General features: G+C 26.1%; 2 long non-coding RNA genes across 3 annotated transcripts; both read left to right on the top strand.

Moving 5' to 3' along the window:
* The first annotated feature begins 698 nt into the window (after window positions 1–698).
* On the top strand, window positions 699–2,789 carry LOC109190849. Its single transcript, XR_002055805.1, has 2 exons — window positions 699–855; window positions 1,036–2,789. It is a non-coding gene; the product is annotated as an uncharacterized LOC109190849 (long non-coding RNA).
* Window positions 2,790–5,278: 2,489 nt separating this feature from the next.
* LOC109190839 lies at window positions 5,279–8,861 on the top strand. 2 transcript variants are annotated; one of them, XR_002055803.1, is made up of 4 exons: window positions 5,279–5,972; window positions 6,075–6,155; window positions 6,430–6,549; window positions 8,626–8,861. It is a non-coding gene; the product is annotated as an uncharacterized LOC109190839 (long non-coding RNA). The 2 variants fall into 2 exon arrangements; XR_002055804.1 differs by having other exon boundaries at window positions 8,613–8,861.
* Window positions 8,862–17,121: the final 8,260 nt, after the last annotated feature.

Below are 17,121 nucleotides of genomic sequence, written 5' to 3'. Positions count from 1 at the left end.
TGAAACGATAACTCAAATATATATAATTATAATTTTGTAATATAACCCAAATATCATTCTAGTTATTAGGCACAAACAAAAAATTTTGTCCAACAACTACATATATTTGTAAATGATTTAAAAGTCCAAGAGCCCTAATATGTGGTCAGTCCAAAAAAATAACTTTGGCTCAAGTATAAAATATTAATCCTATTTCAATTTATATAATTAAATATTAAGTGTTGTTACACAACTCATTAGATACGTATTGAATATGTCAGTGCTGATAATAATAGCCGATTTGATCCAACAATAATTTGCACTAAAATAATCAGGTCATCTTAATATAATACATTAGTCAATTTAATAATTATCAACTGAATACTATTACAAAGCCCTAATGAATTATCAAAAATTAAGTATAAAATATATATATTTATATATATGTACAACATATACCTTTAACAATGTATTTATATATACATATTATTCCAACATAAATATAACAAATGTATATAATAGAATTATATATTATAATTAATTATATAATAGCATTACAAATTACAAATATATTTATAATAGAATTCTGATGGCCCAAACCCTTATAAGCAAATGGAATGGCCCAAATCAAAACCCAAAAAGAAGTTTCCCAAACCCGATCCAACAACATTGCTCAAAATCAGATTCCGGAGATGAGATCTACATACGCAGCCCCGACCCTTTGTCTTCTATCCAGCGAATGTTCTACACCTCTCTCTCTCTAGAACTGTCGGAATCTTAGTGTTCAACCCTTAATTGTAAGTGTAATTTCAGTTTTGATGAAGTGCTAGCTGAAATCTGGATTCTTACACCAAATCCCTAGCTAAATTAATCAAGGTAATCGTTGAAACCCTGAATCTTTCTCAGCAGCTAAAGTCCAGTCCCTAAGGTGTATTGAGTTCTCACCTTCTCTCTACTCCTGAGCGAATCGCACTGAGTGCGTCCCTAATTTCCGTTTTCTACATCGAATCTGTGTTCTATAGACCTTTTTACATGATCTGGGTTTTTGTACACCAGATCGCAGATCTAAACCTGAGTTCAACAACAAATCCTCAGTTTTTGAAGGCAGTTTACCTACTTCAAAGCTAAAACGATTATGATAATCTGCTTGAATGTCATCTTCCTACGATAAAGCTAAGTAAACTATTACTTTTCTATTTTCCTGGTTTTTTTTCTTAAATTTAATATCTATTTGCAGTTTGTTTCATCGTATGATTCCTACATTTGATTAGAGTTTTCATAAAACAGTTTCATGCAGTTAGAAAATTGATTTCTTTATCTTTTTTTGAAGACCTTAAAAATTGATTTCTAAGTAATATATTTGTAAACATATAATCTGAAAGCTAATCTATTCTTACAGAGGTAAATATATTCACTACTTGGAGGTATATTTGCTGGAGTGGCCATTCTATACTCCGATTATATGCAAAATACCTTCAACTTCTTGTGGGAATTGCTCATAGCATTAGACTTTCTTAGGAATAATACAAAAAAGTTTTGTCCCATCTTTAATGTGCATGATTGAAATTTATCCAAGTTGAATCATCAGGTTAAATTTCATCAACTTGTACTTTATTTTGTCCCACATCTAATTGCATAGTGTTTCACATCTACTTTATATATGTGATACCTGTATGTTTTGTCTGTATCCTGCTTATTTTCTAACATCACATTTCAAGTTCTCTACTATGGAACTTCAAATGTCTTTTTGTTTAAGTAAAAAGATGTCAGAAGAGCATGCATATTTCATGAATTTATTCTTCAATCAAGCCTTGAATTTGCCACAATTAACTCAACATTATGGAATGTTGTTCTTATTACATTGTTTTACCTACAAAATAGTGTATTAATAACATATTTATATTAGAATTGGTAATAAAAATGACGTTTTATTACCATTTTGATATTACAATGTATTCATCTTCACTGCCTTGTTGTAGAGTACAACCTGCAACATTTTGAAGTGACAGGAAACAATAGTCTAATAAAAAAATTAGATAAAGAAATAGAAAAAAAAAACAAAACAAAACAAAACAAAACATGAATATAGGATTAATTGAAAAAAAATAGAAGCTGAATCATTAGCAGATAATGTAGGTAGGTGAGAATAGAAATGTTTCCAGCAACATAGATAGTGTAAACCACAATCAAAATAATTGATAACACAAAACTAAGCTACCAATTTAGTCTGTCCATATGCATAATCCAGAAAAAACATCAATACAATTGTCTTAAATTTCAAATTCAGTGTGGTTACAAAAAAAATTTCAAATTCAATGTTACAGTTTTTCTTGTTTCACTGCCACCATCTTTGACTTTTTAAGGTTTTTAGATGATGAAAACTGATCAAGCAGACATCTTTTTACAGTGTCTGAATTTTCAGACTCTGCACCTTATCATTCTGCTGAGATGCATTGTATGGACTGTTAAATATATCAGAGAAATTAATAAACATCTTAGTACAGAAATTAATAATTTAATGTCTTGGCTTGTTATTAAAGACAAATATGAACATAGGTACAATGAAAAAATTAAGAAAAACGTATGAATACCAAATCAGCTTCCCTTAGGCTTTAAATCAAGATTAGTTTTCCTTATAAAACAGAGACAAAAGGAATGGAAATTTGCTTTTAGTATGATTAAAAAAAAACAAAAAACAAAAAACAAAAACAAAACTGAAAAATGTATTTTACCTCATTGTGAAATAAACATTCTTTACTGATTTCACATATTCTTATTGCTCCCTTGGTGGGCAGTGGATTGATATCCTTCATATTTCTTTTTTTTCAGAGTATTATTGCGAATCTCAGTTTGCAGTTCTTCATCTTCGTCCTAGAAACACGAAGAGTCTTGCTTTGGAACAATGAGATATAATAATTATGTAATTTCAAATTAGTTTTATTCAGTTCAAATTTGTAATTTAAACCTAAAGTAGCTGAATCGCTTTCCCATGTTATTATTCGAATAATGTGCGCTGCCTTATTTATTGCTTGGGGCTTTCAAAGCAATAAAAAGCAAAAATAATTTCGGCTAAGCCTCCTAGATAGAAACAAAGCAATGTAAACAGCATTAAAATCACAGCAATAATCTTCACTCAAAACGGTGTAGTTTTATTTAAGCGGGAAAACAAAAGTTTTCAGGAAGTTATTGTTTTATTATAGAGTTAGAGTAGATTATAGAGTTAGACTAGTATTTGCCTCGTGCGATGCACGGTATGTAAATTAAAAAGTATTAATTGTGTGGTTGTTATATTATAAATTGTGTGAAATAATGAGGTTATAATTTATAACATATAAATGAAATATGTGTGGGAATTCAACAAAAATAATATGTAAATGGTATATTATAAATAGTTGCAATTAATGTTATGGTATTAAAAAAAAAAAAAAAAAAAAAATCTTATCAAAATTTCAAATTATTGAAAACATCATGATATACAACATTAGTAATGTAGCTAATTACATGATTTCAATAAATATTAGAACGAACTTAATTTTGTATACAATATAACTTATAAAATATAATGTTATAAGGATTTTAAGTACATAATTAAACAATTGAATGTTTATTATATAATTTATTAATTTATTATTTGGAACTACATTCGTTGATCCTTATGTAAATAAATATTATGTATACATATAATTTAACTTTATATATAATTTTTTTTTACCATATTTCGAAGTTGGGTAACTATATATATACATAAAATATACGGAGTATAATATTATATATTACATATAATACATACATATATTGTGGTTAGAAGGAGTTGGACTGCGATTCTAGAAACCACGCCACCTCTGCTCTCATTCTTCTGCATTTCTACTTGCAAGCAAGTTGACTTCTCAGACACATTTATGGGTCGGAGAAGTGCTATTCGAAGCTCTGTCGCGCAAGAAATTGATATTCCATTTCTTCAATTTTGAACACCGATCGTTGTTCATATAGGCTTTAAGGAGAAATTTCTGGGCGATTCAAGGTGTTTCAAAATAGTTTCGATTATGGGATTCATCTTTCAACTCCATTTCTACGAAATCCTAAAGTTTGTTGAAATTCATTTCTATATTATATGTCATGTATTTCTTATAGGCAAGAATGAACCCATGCATGTCGGATCTGAGTACAGATCTGGGTTTTTGAACTGCAAAGGTACCCGTGCGATACACGATCAATAAATTATATTTTAATTTTATATTTTGTTATTGTACTAAAGTAAATAATTGTGCAATATGTTATTTAATAAAATACACATATTACATGTTAAACATTGATTCAAGTATATTGCAATTTACACATAAAGAAATGATTAAATTGTAAATTGGTATTTTATTTACAAATTATTGAAAACTTCATGGTACACAACATTAGTTGTTGAAGTACAGCTCTTGTTAAGCTCATTACAAATTAGAATCTTTAGACCTTTAAGATTGCTAACTCTAGATGCAAGAACATACAATTGGTCATGTACAAACACTGATTTCTTCAAGAGCAACCCAACATGAGATAGTGTCTGACCTTGACTTTTATGTATTGTCATTGCATATGACAATATTAATGAGAATTGTCTCCTTTGAAATTTGAAAGGCAATCTTGTATCCGATGGAGTCATGACATTCTTGGTATCAACACTGAACTCCTGACATTGTCACCCGTCATTATTTTAGCCTCAATAACATGCTCAAACAATCTTGTAATGACTAATCTCGTACCATTACATATTACAACTTCATTTTCTCCATGTAATACCATGAACCGCAAAAATAAACATTTATTATAGTAATTTCTGATATATTATTATTATTATTTAATTATTTAAAAATAGTCATTATAATACTCCAAAAACTAAGAATATTAAGAAAAGCGTATGTAATTAAATTCATATAGTCTCATATTCATATAAACGAAACGAAGAGTGACATTAAAACAATGAGCATATATACACTAAAAACACCCTAAAATAACAAACTCATGTTAAAACAATGAGCATATATACATTAAAACAATGAGCATATATACATTCTAAAATAATGTCACTAAGTAGAATTTTATACATATTAGATTAAGAATTATGAAATAATAATATTACTAAATAATGTTAGTAAATGTTCCCTTCATTTTTTATATAAATAGATAAATAATAATATTGTGCATATAATATAATTCAAGAGAATAGATAATAGATAAGTGGATTTTATGTTAAACCTGACTATGGTTGCCTAATATGCGTTGTTGACCTTGCTGTCTGATTAGTGTTAATATCATTTTTCTTATTGTTATTGCAGATTAATTAATTGGGAGGAGACTGTTCTTTGCACACAGGATGTGGTCAGACTCGTAGAAATACATTTGATTTACAGATAAGTTGTTTCTAATCCTAAAAGCCTAGGTTTAGCTATCATATGAATTATTATATGCATAAAGTTAACTGTAATCAGTGTAGTTAAGTGTTTAGTTTCGGGAAATACCTTTGTTTTGATGACCATGCTTCCTCTTTGCTCCAATTCCCAATGGTGCATGAAGATGTGATCTTCCTCATGGTTTGTGGTTTTGGTAGGATGAGTTCTTTGTCTTAAGAAGAATCAGAAGAATAGTGGTAAATTCAATAATGTTGTGAAGGTTGTCTTATTTATTGAGTCATTTCTTTGGCTTGTCTTGAAAAAAACATCTAATTGACTTAATTATTCATGTTTTCAAGCCCATAGAGAAGCTGAAAAGTTTATGTGTGCTGTTAACCTTTCCCATTATTTAACCACAAAATATCTTGTGGTTAATCATAAATAGTTGACACCTAGCATAGATTGTAATATATACATTTTTCTGATTAATATGTTTTTATATATTTTGGGAGTGAACATTCTGGTATACCTTAAATCTATGGGCCACATACTTTGCCTAACAAATCTGTTTGATATTACAGGAACAACTATAACGTACAGGAAAGCTCTATTAGTGTAAGTTGGTTAGTTAATTGAATTTTAATTAAGTTGAAATTAACATTGGCATACATAAAACTATTGAGACAGTGTCTAACTTAGTATAATGGATTTATGCAGGAAAATTTGTGTATTTCAAAATTGGAAGTTCAACACTGATAGAATTATGTTAATGTGAACTCATTGACATCATATTACATTGTAAGTATTCCCTATATGCTCACTTGGACTTTGCAGTTGAATCCCATGATTGTCTAATAATTCTTTCGATTAAGCTTGAGTCACTGTTTAGCTTGTGCCTGCTTGATAAATTGTCTAAGAAGAATACATTATGGTATGTCCTACATTATTCTATACAAAAGTAGAAACTACCAATTAGCATATGATTATTAGTTTGGAGTCTATTGGTTTAACTGTATATATTTAACTTATAAATTGTAATTACATTAAAATGTTATTATTTTGAATAAGTCAGGTATCCATAGTGGTAGACAAAGCAGTATACACACTTGGAAACATATACTCAGAGGATTCAGACAAACTGTCTTACCAGATGGAAAACTACATGCTTGTAGTGTTTTAAGAGGCAATTAAGGTATCTATTTCATCTGAGAATTAAAAACTTATTTCTTTCATATAGATTTAATATTTTTTTAAACTATAAGAGTATGTTTGGATTATTATGCAAATATTTTTTTAAACTATAAGAGTATGTTTGGATTATTATGCAATGGTTTGTTTATAAACTGATGTGATGTGTTCTATTTTTCTGTGATAAGGGAATTACCCTTCAAAATTTACATACATGTGTAATGTGTTCTACATGTTTAAGTATTATTTATATTCTGCAATGTCATACAATATTAGTTATTCTTAGGGAATTAGATGACCAATAGTTATATAGATGTGTCACTTGTTTTACATGTTAAAGTTTTTAAAATATCAATTGTATTTTATTATGTACTTCAACAACATTAGATGTTCTAAGGTTACACATTTGAAAAAAATAGTAAACATGCATCATGTGTTTTACATTTATATACAATTAAAATTATTTTTTAGACTGAAATAACTTTTAGAAAAGCTATTTAACATTTAAAAGAAACAAAAAGTATCACACGGTTTAGATATCCTACACTCTTGTATAGTATAGAGAAAAACTAAAATCTTTTATATCTTTTTAACAAAAGTATCACACTGATTACGTGCCCTACACTCATCTATAGAGAAAAAAATGCAACATGTTCTATCTTTTTACAAAATTATCACACTAATTACATGCCATACACTCATCCATAGAGAAAAAATAAAATCTTTTCTATCTTCATTCATTACAAATGTGGATTGAGGTTGGTTGAGTCCATATGGTTGCAATGCTAGTATCTTTTGTGCTGTGTGATTACTTGTGATATTTGAAGGTGAAATCCCTGAAACAAAAACAGAAAAGAATATAAAGTTAGGGAAATCTGAAACTATAATTTACTACAGTATAGGAAATGGTTTATTCCAACAGTTTGCAATGTTCCTAACATTGGTGAGGGACTAACAGACAGTCATATGGAATAGGGCTAGAGATAACCAAGAATACTGCCTACACCTGTCCCTGCAAATAAGAAATCAAGCAAATGATAGAGAAAACCAAGAATACTGCCTACACATTGTCCCTGCAAATAAGAAATAATTTGATTTACTACAGAATAGGCAAATGATGATTTTAGTAGTCTCTGCAAATAAGAAATAATTTGATTTACTACAGAATAGGCAAATGATGATTTTAGTAGTCTGATTTTAGTAGTCTGCTCTTTCCTATACTGCCTACACATTGTCCTTGCAAATAAGAAATAATTTGATTTACTACAGAATAGGCAAATGATGATTTTAGTAGTCTGCTCTTTCCTTGCTGCAATCCTGAATATTATAGACATTCCAACCAATGTCAAATCCTTTTGTACATATAAAAGTATGCAATGGCAAAAAAAATCTGAGACACAATAAACATTTTGCTCTTGGGAATAAACGATCAAACTATAGGACTTAAATATATGATAAATCTGGTTTTGAGAATAAAAGATCAAGCGACAACTACATAAATAAATAATTTTGATTTACTCTTTGATCTTTTCCTGTGAATACCAATTAAGAAATACACTCCCTAAAGCATGATTGTGAGATAATACTCCTCTTGGAGTGTGCTCATGACATAGACTGTGAGACAAAGAATAAAAACACAGATTAGAGAGTAATTTAGAAAACTTAGAAATAATTTAGTTAACAAATAGATGATTTAAAATATACCTTTCTCTGAATTCAAAGAATTCTGGAGTTTCGTGGTTGGAAAAGAGTTGTGGGGCATCATACGAACTACAAATCTTGATCTCCCCAGCTTTAAAAGGTCACGGTTTGTTGGTATAAGAATACAGACCATTGGTGATTATTATAGATGATGATAGGCAGTGTTACTACTACTGTTTAGGTGTGATTGTGATAGGCAGTGTGCGTGCAAGGTGCCATGTATATGTTAGAATATGAGATATAGTATACGATTCAATACCAAAATAGTATAATAGTATTTATTCATAAAACTCACCTCCTGGTCATGAAACGACCTATTTAGATTTGATTTGCGATGAAGCGTTTTCTGTTTGATTTGCGATGAAGCTTTTTCTGTCAGGTATGTCCTATGCTTGTGTTCATTGGAGAAATCCGAGTGGCAAGAATGAGCATTGTTCTTCAGTATACGCAGTGCTTTAATCTTGGCAAAGTTTGTATTGAATATTGAGACTTGTTAGTGTTTGTATTGAAGAGAATGTGATGTATATATAGGACTTTAGATTTGATTTATGCCCTTTCGTTTACTAACAAAAGGTTTCAAACGATTAGTTGCAATTAATTATCTTAGAAAAAAGAATCCGGCTAATGGGTTTAATTATGTAAATAAATTTCGTATGGGAAACTAAAGAGTATAATAGGTTTAATAGAATGCTTTAATATCATTGGCTTAGAAATAAAAAAAAGAGTTAATACCCAAAATCGTCCTCGATTATAGTGGTTTTTCTCAATTTCGTCCTAAATGACTTTGGTGACCTAATATCATCCCAGACTTTTGTGTTTCGCTCAATTTAGTCCCAGACTTTTGTGTTTTTGCTCAATTTAGTCCCTCATTTGTTATTCTGTCTATTTGGTGTTAAATAAATAGACAATTCAGTAATTTTAATATTGACATCTCTTTACTCATAGACATGTGAACTGCGAAATCCCTCTTTTTTTTTTTTTTTTTTTTTTTTTTTTTTTTTTTTACGAATTACTCCCAAAATTACTCCTAAAACTGCAAATATAAAATTTGATTTGCAGGTCCGGGAGTAATTCGTACAAGAAAGAGGAATTTCGCACTTCACAAGTTGAAAGTAAAGAGAGATCAATATTGACATTACTGAATTGTCCCTTTATTTAAAACCAATTTGACGGAATAACAAATGGAGGACTAAATTGAGCGAAACACAAAAGTCTGGGACGATATTAGGTCACCAAAGTCGTTTAGGACGAAATTGAGAAAAACCACTATAGTCGAAGACGATTTTGGGTATTAACTCTTTAAAAAGATTGGCTAAAATCTAGGGAACTGATAAGGTAACACGTTTTTTAACACAAAGCCTAATAAATTTTTGGCCATCTATGGAACGGCGTCGTTGGGTTTGGGCGGGAAGTTTTTTCTCCCTTTGTTTTGCTTTAATATATATAGAGATAGAGATTAGATTAAAAGTATAATAAGTCTCAATTTATGTTATATTCTTGTTTTCTTTTTTTAATATACACTATGCTATAAGAGTTGTATTATATAATTTTTTGAACAAAAATATTTCTATCGTTATGACTTCTGTTATATTTTCCCATGCACATTCATACACAATGGCCCTGTTTGGTAAAATGGCTGTTAGCTGTGAGCTGATTGTGTTAATTATAGGGTATAAATTGTTGATAACATTAGTTGATTGTAGAAAAGTGTTTGGTAAATTAGCTGTTAGCTGATAGCTGTTTGGTATAATTTCTTTTTCAAAAAAGCTAATTGAAAAAGTTGCTTGGAGTAGTTTTTTGAATTTTAGCCTTTTGGAGTTGCAAAAAGCTAATTAACCAAACATTTATATTGATATTTTAACTAAATTAAACAATTAATAGTGGTCAATAAGTCAAAATTGACCTATAGGCCAATTTTTTACCAAACAGGACCAATATCTTTTCTTATATTCTTCAATAGTAGTAATCTATATCTATATATCTATATCTATATATATATATATAAAAGTAAAATCCTCCTAACAAATTTTCCCCCCAAAACTTTTGTAGTAAAACTTATTTGGTAAGTAAATGTCAAATGGAAATTAAATAAATAAATAATAATAATAATAATAATAATGTTATTACCTTAAAAAAATAAATTATTATACTTTCCCTTAAATAAATAAACTATTATATTTTCCTTTTGAATTAGTATTTTCTACCTATAAATACAAGAGCTTCTTCCATCAAAGAATCGCAGACTCATCTTTCTGCTTTCTTTTTGTATGAATTTTCTACATTTTTCTAACTATATTCTCACGTACTCCAATATGTTTTGCAGTTTGGTCATCATGAATAGCTTCATCAACAATATCTTCTTAAAGCTCGCCCGAGAGGTGACTCGCTTGGCCCACTACAACAAGAAGCCGATAATCACTTCCCGCAAGATCCAAGCTGGCATGAGATTGGTTCTTCCTGGCGAATTGGTAAAGCACGTTGTCTCTCTAAAAACACTAAAGCAGTCACCATATTTACAAGCTCTTAGATGAAATCATTTAAATCTATGTTTCGTTTTTATATAATCTCAATTAGGGATTAATAGATGTAAAGTAACTTGGATTTGAGTTTAATTTCATATTATAAGTATTGTTATCTACCTTCAACTATCAGTGAATCGATTAGCATTCTCAAAAAAAAAAAAAAACTAAAATAAAAAAAATTGAATGTCTATATCTACGTGCATTTAAGATGCAACATGTGTATGATTCATTAGGCTTTGAGGCAGGAGAACACATCTGGGTACATTGGTGGATCTGTATCTCATTGCAAAAAAATATCCATACAATTAATTAATTAATATAATTACAATTATCATTATTCTAATTCAAAAAAAAACTAAAAAATTAATTGTAATAATGAAATTTGTTATTAATATTCTGTTACTAATTGACACAGAAATCAGACTAAAAGAAAAACGAAATTAATATAAAAAATGGACTCGAATTAAAAAAATGTATTTAATAAGTAAATAATTAATTTGCTAGACAGAAAATTAGGATAAAGGAAAAAGAAAATGATTATTAAACATTGTACCAGATTGTTTTTATGATTGAAAATGAATATTATAAACGTACCAGATTGTTTTTATGAACAGAAATATGAATGAATTTTACACACGAGAATCTATTATCAATATTCTGTTATACTAATAGGCATGGGAATCATGCCAAATGAAAAAAGGATTTAATATTAAAAATTTATTGGAAATATAACACAGTTTTCCAAACGAAAAAATTAGTAACCACCAAATGAAATATTAGGAAAAAATTATGAAGAAAAAAGAAACGGAAATAAATATTAACTCTTTCTATGAATGAAAAAAGGAAATGAATATATCCATATTTCACTTAAAATATAATTAGTAATTATATTATATTATTATAATTATATTAATTATTTATGGAGAAAAAAGGAAATAAATATGAAAGGAAAAAAATAAAATTTAGACACGAAAATCTATTATTAATATTCTGTTATATTAATAGACACCGGAATTAGGCCAAATGAAAAAAAAAAATTTAATATTAAAAATTTATTGAAAATATAACACCGCTTTCCCTACGAAAAAATTAGTAACCACCACGTGAAATATTAGAAAAAATTATGAGGGAAAAAGAAATGGAAATAAATATTAACTCTTTCTATGAGTAAAAAAGGAAATGAATATATTCATATTTCACTTAAAATATAATCAACAATTATATGATTATAATTATTATAATTATATTAATTATTTATGAAGGAAAAATGAAATGAATATATTAATAGTTTACTGGAAATATAATCAGTAATTATATTTTTTTATAATTATATTACTTTTTAATTATGTGGAAATGAATATTAATTATTTTTATGAATAAGAAAGGAAATGAATATTTCACAAAGAAATCTGTTATTAATATCATGTTACTAATCGACATGGAAATCAGGCCAATTATTCGACAATTATTAGAAAAATGAATACAAATCAATATTACTTCTTTTTATGAAGGGAAAAAAAAAAAAGAAGAAATATGTATATTCAAAAGGAAATGAAATATGAAGAAAAACGAATGAATATGTTTATATTTCACTAAAAATATAACACAGCTTTTGGCACAGAAATCAGACCAAAAGAAAAAAGAAATTAATATTAAAAATGGACTCGAATTAAAAAAAAAATGTGCTTAATAAGTAAATAACTAATTTGCTACACAGAAAATTAGGGTAAAGGAAAAAGGAAATGATTATTAAACACGTACCAAATTGTTTTTGTGATTGAAAATGAATATTACAAACATACCACATTGTTTTTATGACCAGAAATAGGAATGAATTTTACACACGAAAATCTATTATTAATATTATGTTACTAATAGGCATGGGAATCATGCCAAATGAAAAATGAATTTAATATTAAAAATTTATTGGAAATATAACACAATTTTCCCTACAAAAAAAAAAATTAGTAACCACCAAATGAAATATTAGGAAAAAATTATGAAGGAAAAAGAAATGGAAACAAATATTAACTCTTTCTATGAATGAAAAAGGAAATGAATATATCCATATTTCACTTAAAATATAATTAGTAATTATATTATTATAATTATATTAATTATTTATGAAGGAAAAAGGAAATGAATAAGAACAGACAAAAATGAATTTTACACACGAGAATCTATTATTAATATTTTGTTACTAATAGACACAGGAATCAGGCCAAATGAAAAAAAGATTTAATATTAAAAATTTATTGAAAATATAACACCGCTTTCCCTACGAAAAAATTAGTAACCACCACATGAAATATTAGGAAAAAATTATGAAGGAAAAAGAAATGAAAATGAATATTAACTCTTTCTATGAGTGAAAAAAGGAAATGAATATTACTCATAATGAATAAATATATGAATTATTATACATAGTAGCATGGAATTAATTAGTAGGACAATTATATTAGGTAATCTAATTAATAATTTACTTTTCAAATTATATTCCCTTTTTAATAATGAATATTTTCTTAAAGTATATACACAGATTATGTTTATCAATATAGAATTAAAAGTGTATAGATGTATAATATTATTAGTACAAAATCAATTATACTTGCCTTAATAATTAATTATTAATATTATTGCCTAATAATTATGTGTTGTCACCATTTTCGGGGTAATTATTATGGTAATTTATATACATATATATTTTTACACTTAATGTATAATATTATTGGGCACAAAATAAATATACTTATCTTAATATATATAGATTATTTTTAATATAATTTCCTAATTTATTAAAGGTAATTATTCTCATAATTTTTCTTTCATTCTTTTGTGTAATTATTATGGTAATGTATTTAAATATTGAAAGAGAAAAAATGTTATAATTAATGAAATTATTATTGTAATTGCCACAATATTTGGTAATTATAAATAATATACTTAAGAAATTTGAGAAATATAAGATTTCTTCCGTAGAAATATTTGTGACAATTTTATTAAATTATAATTCATAAAATATGAAATATAATTAAAGAAATGAAATTATAAAATTAACAAAACAGGAATATTTATAATTTTATTTTTAAATATACATACATACACTTTTTAAATTTCTAAATATAAATTTTTAAGTATAAATCTATCAATATAAATTAAAATTAATGAAATTATATTATAATTTTCCTATATACATATTAATAAATATTATGTGTATACAATGTATTATACAATCATATAAGGATATGCGTCCGATTAGAGTTTATATTTGTTCATACAAAATTTAGAATTTACATTTTTATTGATTTCTAAGTACAATTCTCTTAGTTATTATTATTCATATTTTTAGAATTAATAATATATATAATACAATTTGGAATAAATCAACTTAATTATATGAATTTTTTTTATAAATTTATCTAAATATGTACATGATTAGAGATTATATTAACCATACAAAATTTAAATTTAAATTTAAATTTCATATGTTATGAAAATAGATACTTGACCAAATATATAAAAGTCGAACTATATTATTATATTGTACATTTTAACATTTTTTTATTTTTTATTTTAATTTTAAATTCATAAAAACAAAAAAGCAAAAAAAAAAATTCCATGCAACACACGGGTAAAACACTACATTTTTAAAAAATACAATTTCATAAATATCATAAATTAATTAGTACAATATCATTTATATTTATAACAATTAAAGAAAAAATAAATAATTTCAAATATATGAACCAATGATTTCAAAATGAAACTAATATACAGTTACAAATAAATATAGCATGATTAGATTTACTTTAATTAGTTTTAATTCCCTTAATGATATGACTTTTCTTTATCAATTTTTTGTGAGAGACTAAGGGAGTGTTTGAGTTGCTGAGAATTATTATTATTTTTTGAATACTTACTAATAAAAAAAAATTAAAATATTGTTTTACCCCTCTCCCCTTCCCCCCAATAACATGTGTAAATCTTATATTTTTTAAAATTACAATTTGATAAATATTATAAATTAATTAGTAGAATATCATTTCTGTTTATAAATTATAATAATTAAAAAAATTCATATATGTGAACCAATGATTTCAAAATGAAATTTAATATACAGTTACAAATAAATATAGCATGATTTGATTTACTTTAATTAATTTTAATTTCCTTAATGAAATGGCTTTTCTTTTATCAGTTTTTTATGGGAGGCTAATGGAGTGTTTGGATTGCTATAAAATATTTTAAAATAAAAATTCATACTAATAAAAAATCATTTTAAAATATTATTTTAACCCCTCATAATATGTGTAAATCTTATATTTTTAAAAAATACAATTTGATAAATATCATAAATTAATTAGTACAATATCGTTTCTGTTTATAATAATTAAAGAAAAAATAAATAATTGAAATATGTGAACTAATTATATCACAATAAATCTTTCAAAATTTAAAACAAAAGAATGGAAATTAAAAATAGAACGAAAATATTTCAATAATAATATTCTACATCATCAAGTAAAAGTAAATTAAAAATGAAAAGATAATATTTCAATAATAATATTCTACATCATCAATAGTAAAGGCATATTTTAAACAATAGTAAAGGTAAATTAAAAATGAAACGGAAATATTTCAATAATAATATTCTACATCACCAATTAAAAATAAAACTGAAATTAGGTAAAATACCATTGCATATGATATTCTAATTGATTAATTGCCGGAAAATAAAAAGAATAATTGGTTGAAAATGAATATGATATTACTAATTGACTGATATTTAACGATGATATATTTTCACCCGAGTCACCCATTCTAATGGACTGAAGATGTTAGCTATAGACGATGACGGACAAGATTATGTCGCTACTACTAATATCGTCTACAATATGAGGTTTTAATAATGTGTAAATACAATTGGTGATATTATGTTTTTTTTTTTAATGACAAAATTGCTATATATCTACACACACAAAAAAAAAAAAATTAAAGCAATTTAGACAAAAAAAAAAAAAATTCATACAAATGAATTAGGATAGCAATTCATTCCTATAACTGAGTTGCTAAAGAATGAGCACGTTTGCCTAATTTATAAAAATACTAAACAATGATAAATAAAAGCTTCAAAGTTACAACACTGCATGCGTATATCTACACATTAGCTATTAATTTGAGCAATTATTTGTTTAAATTCAAGCAACGGTAACATCAAAACATATAAACGATCCAAACTATATCTTCAATTGCACTATATAATATTTAATGTTCTAATTTAAATAATTATATATCAATCCAGATATTCTTAATATATTACAACAAATTCATGGGCGAAACCATATCTTTAATTACACTATATAATATTTGAGTTATTACTGAAAAAATCAGTCTTTAATCACGGTTAATTGTATGTTACTTTTTTCTGAATCACCCATCCTGATAGTCTGATGGTTTTAACTTTAGATGATGATGGATAAAATTCCGTTACTACTACCAATGTCGTCTAGCTATAAAGAGATTTTCAATAATGTATAATTTAAACCATTGATATTATGTTTTTTTTTTTACATACAAAAATGACAAAATTGCTATATAGCTGATCTACATAGAAAATATATCTTCTGTATAAATAATTTATATAACTGAGTTGCTAGACAACGAGCTAATTAGCCCAATTAATACAAATTACAAATACTGATATATAAAATCTCTAAAGTTGCAACACCGAATGCGTATATCTACACGTTAGCTATTAATTGGGCAATTATTTATTCGAATTCAAGCATTGATAACATCAGAAAACATAATCGGTGCAACTCAATTCTTCAATTATATTATATAATATTCGATTTTATAATTTATACAATTGTATATCGATATAAATATTTTTAAAATTTTATAACAAATTCATTCCGTGCAACGCACGGGCGCAAATACTAGTATATGTAAACATTATATATTGGAGTAATATAATAAATAAGTTTGATTACATTTAGATTTTAATTAAATGTTATTGTAATCATATTTAGTAATTTATCATTTTTAAAATTCTTACTTTAATAATATTACGCATAACATAATTATTACTCAAATGATCAACTATACTTTTAATATAATATTAATTCTACAATTATGAATTTTTTTTTAAAAAAAGTTATATACTATTGTTTTTTAAAAAATATTTTAATATAATTATGATTTTAATTTTTAACATTTAATTTAATAATAATATTTGACATATATTTTTGCACATTGCGAATATAAAATACTTGTAATATAATATACAAAGTAACTAAATAAGAACATAAATAGTTATGCCAGTTGAGAATGTATACTTAAAAACATAAAAC

This window comes from Ipomoea nil, unplaced genomic scaffold, assembly GCF_001879475.1.
Source record: "Ipomoea nil cultivar Tokyo-kokei standard unplaced genomic scaffold, Asagao_1.1 scaffold0205, whole genome shotgun sequence".
In the NCBI taxonomy this organism is placed as follows: Eukaryota; Viridiplantae; Streptophyta; class Magnoliopsida; order Solanales; family Convolvulaceae; genus Ipomoea; species Ipomoea nil.
The sequence above is the reverse complement of the archived record's forward strand: the minus strand, read 5'-3'. Positions and strand labels throughout refer to the sequence as shown.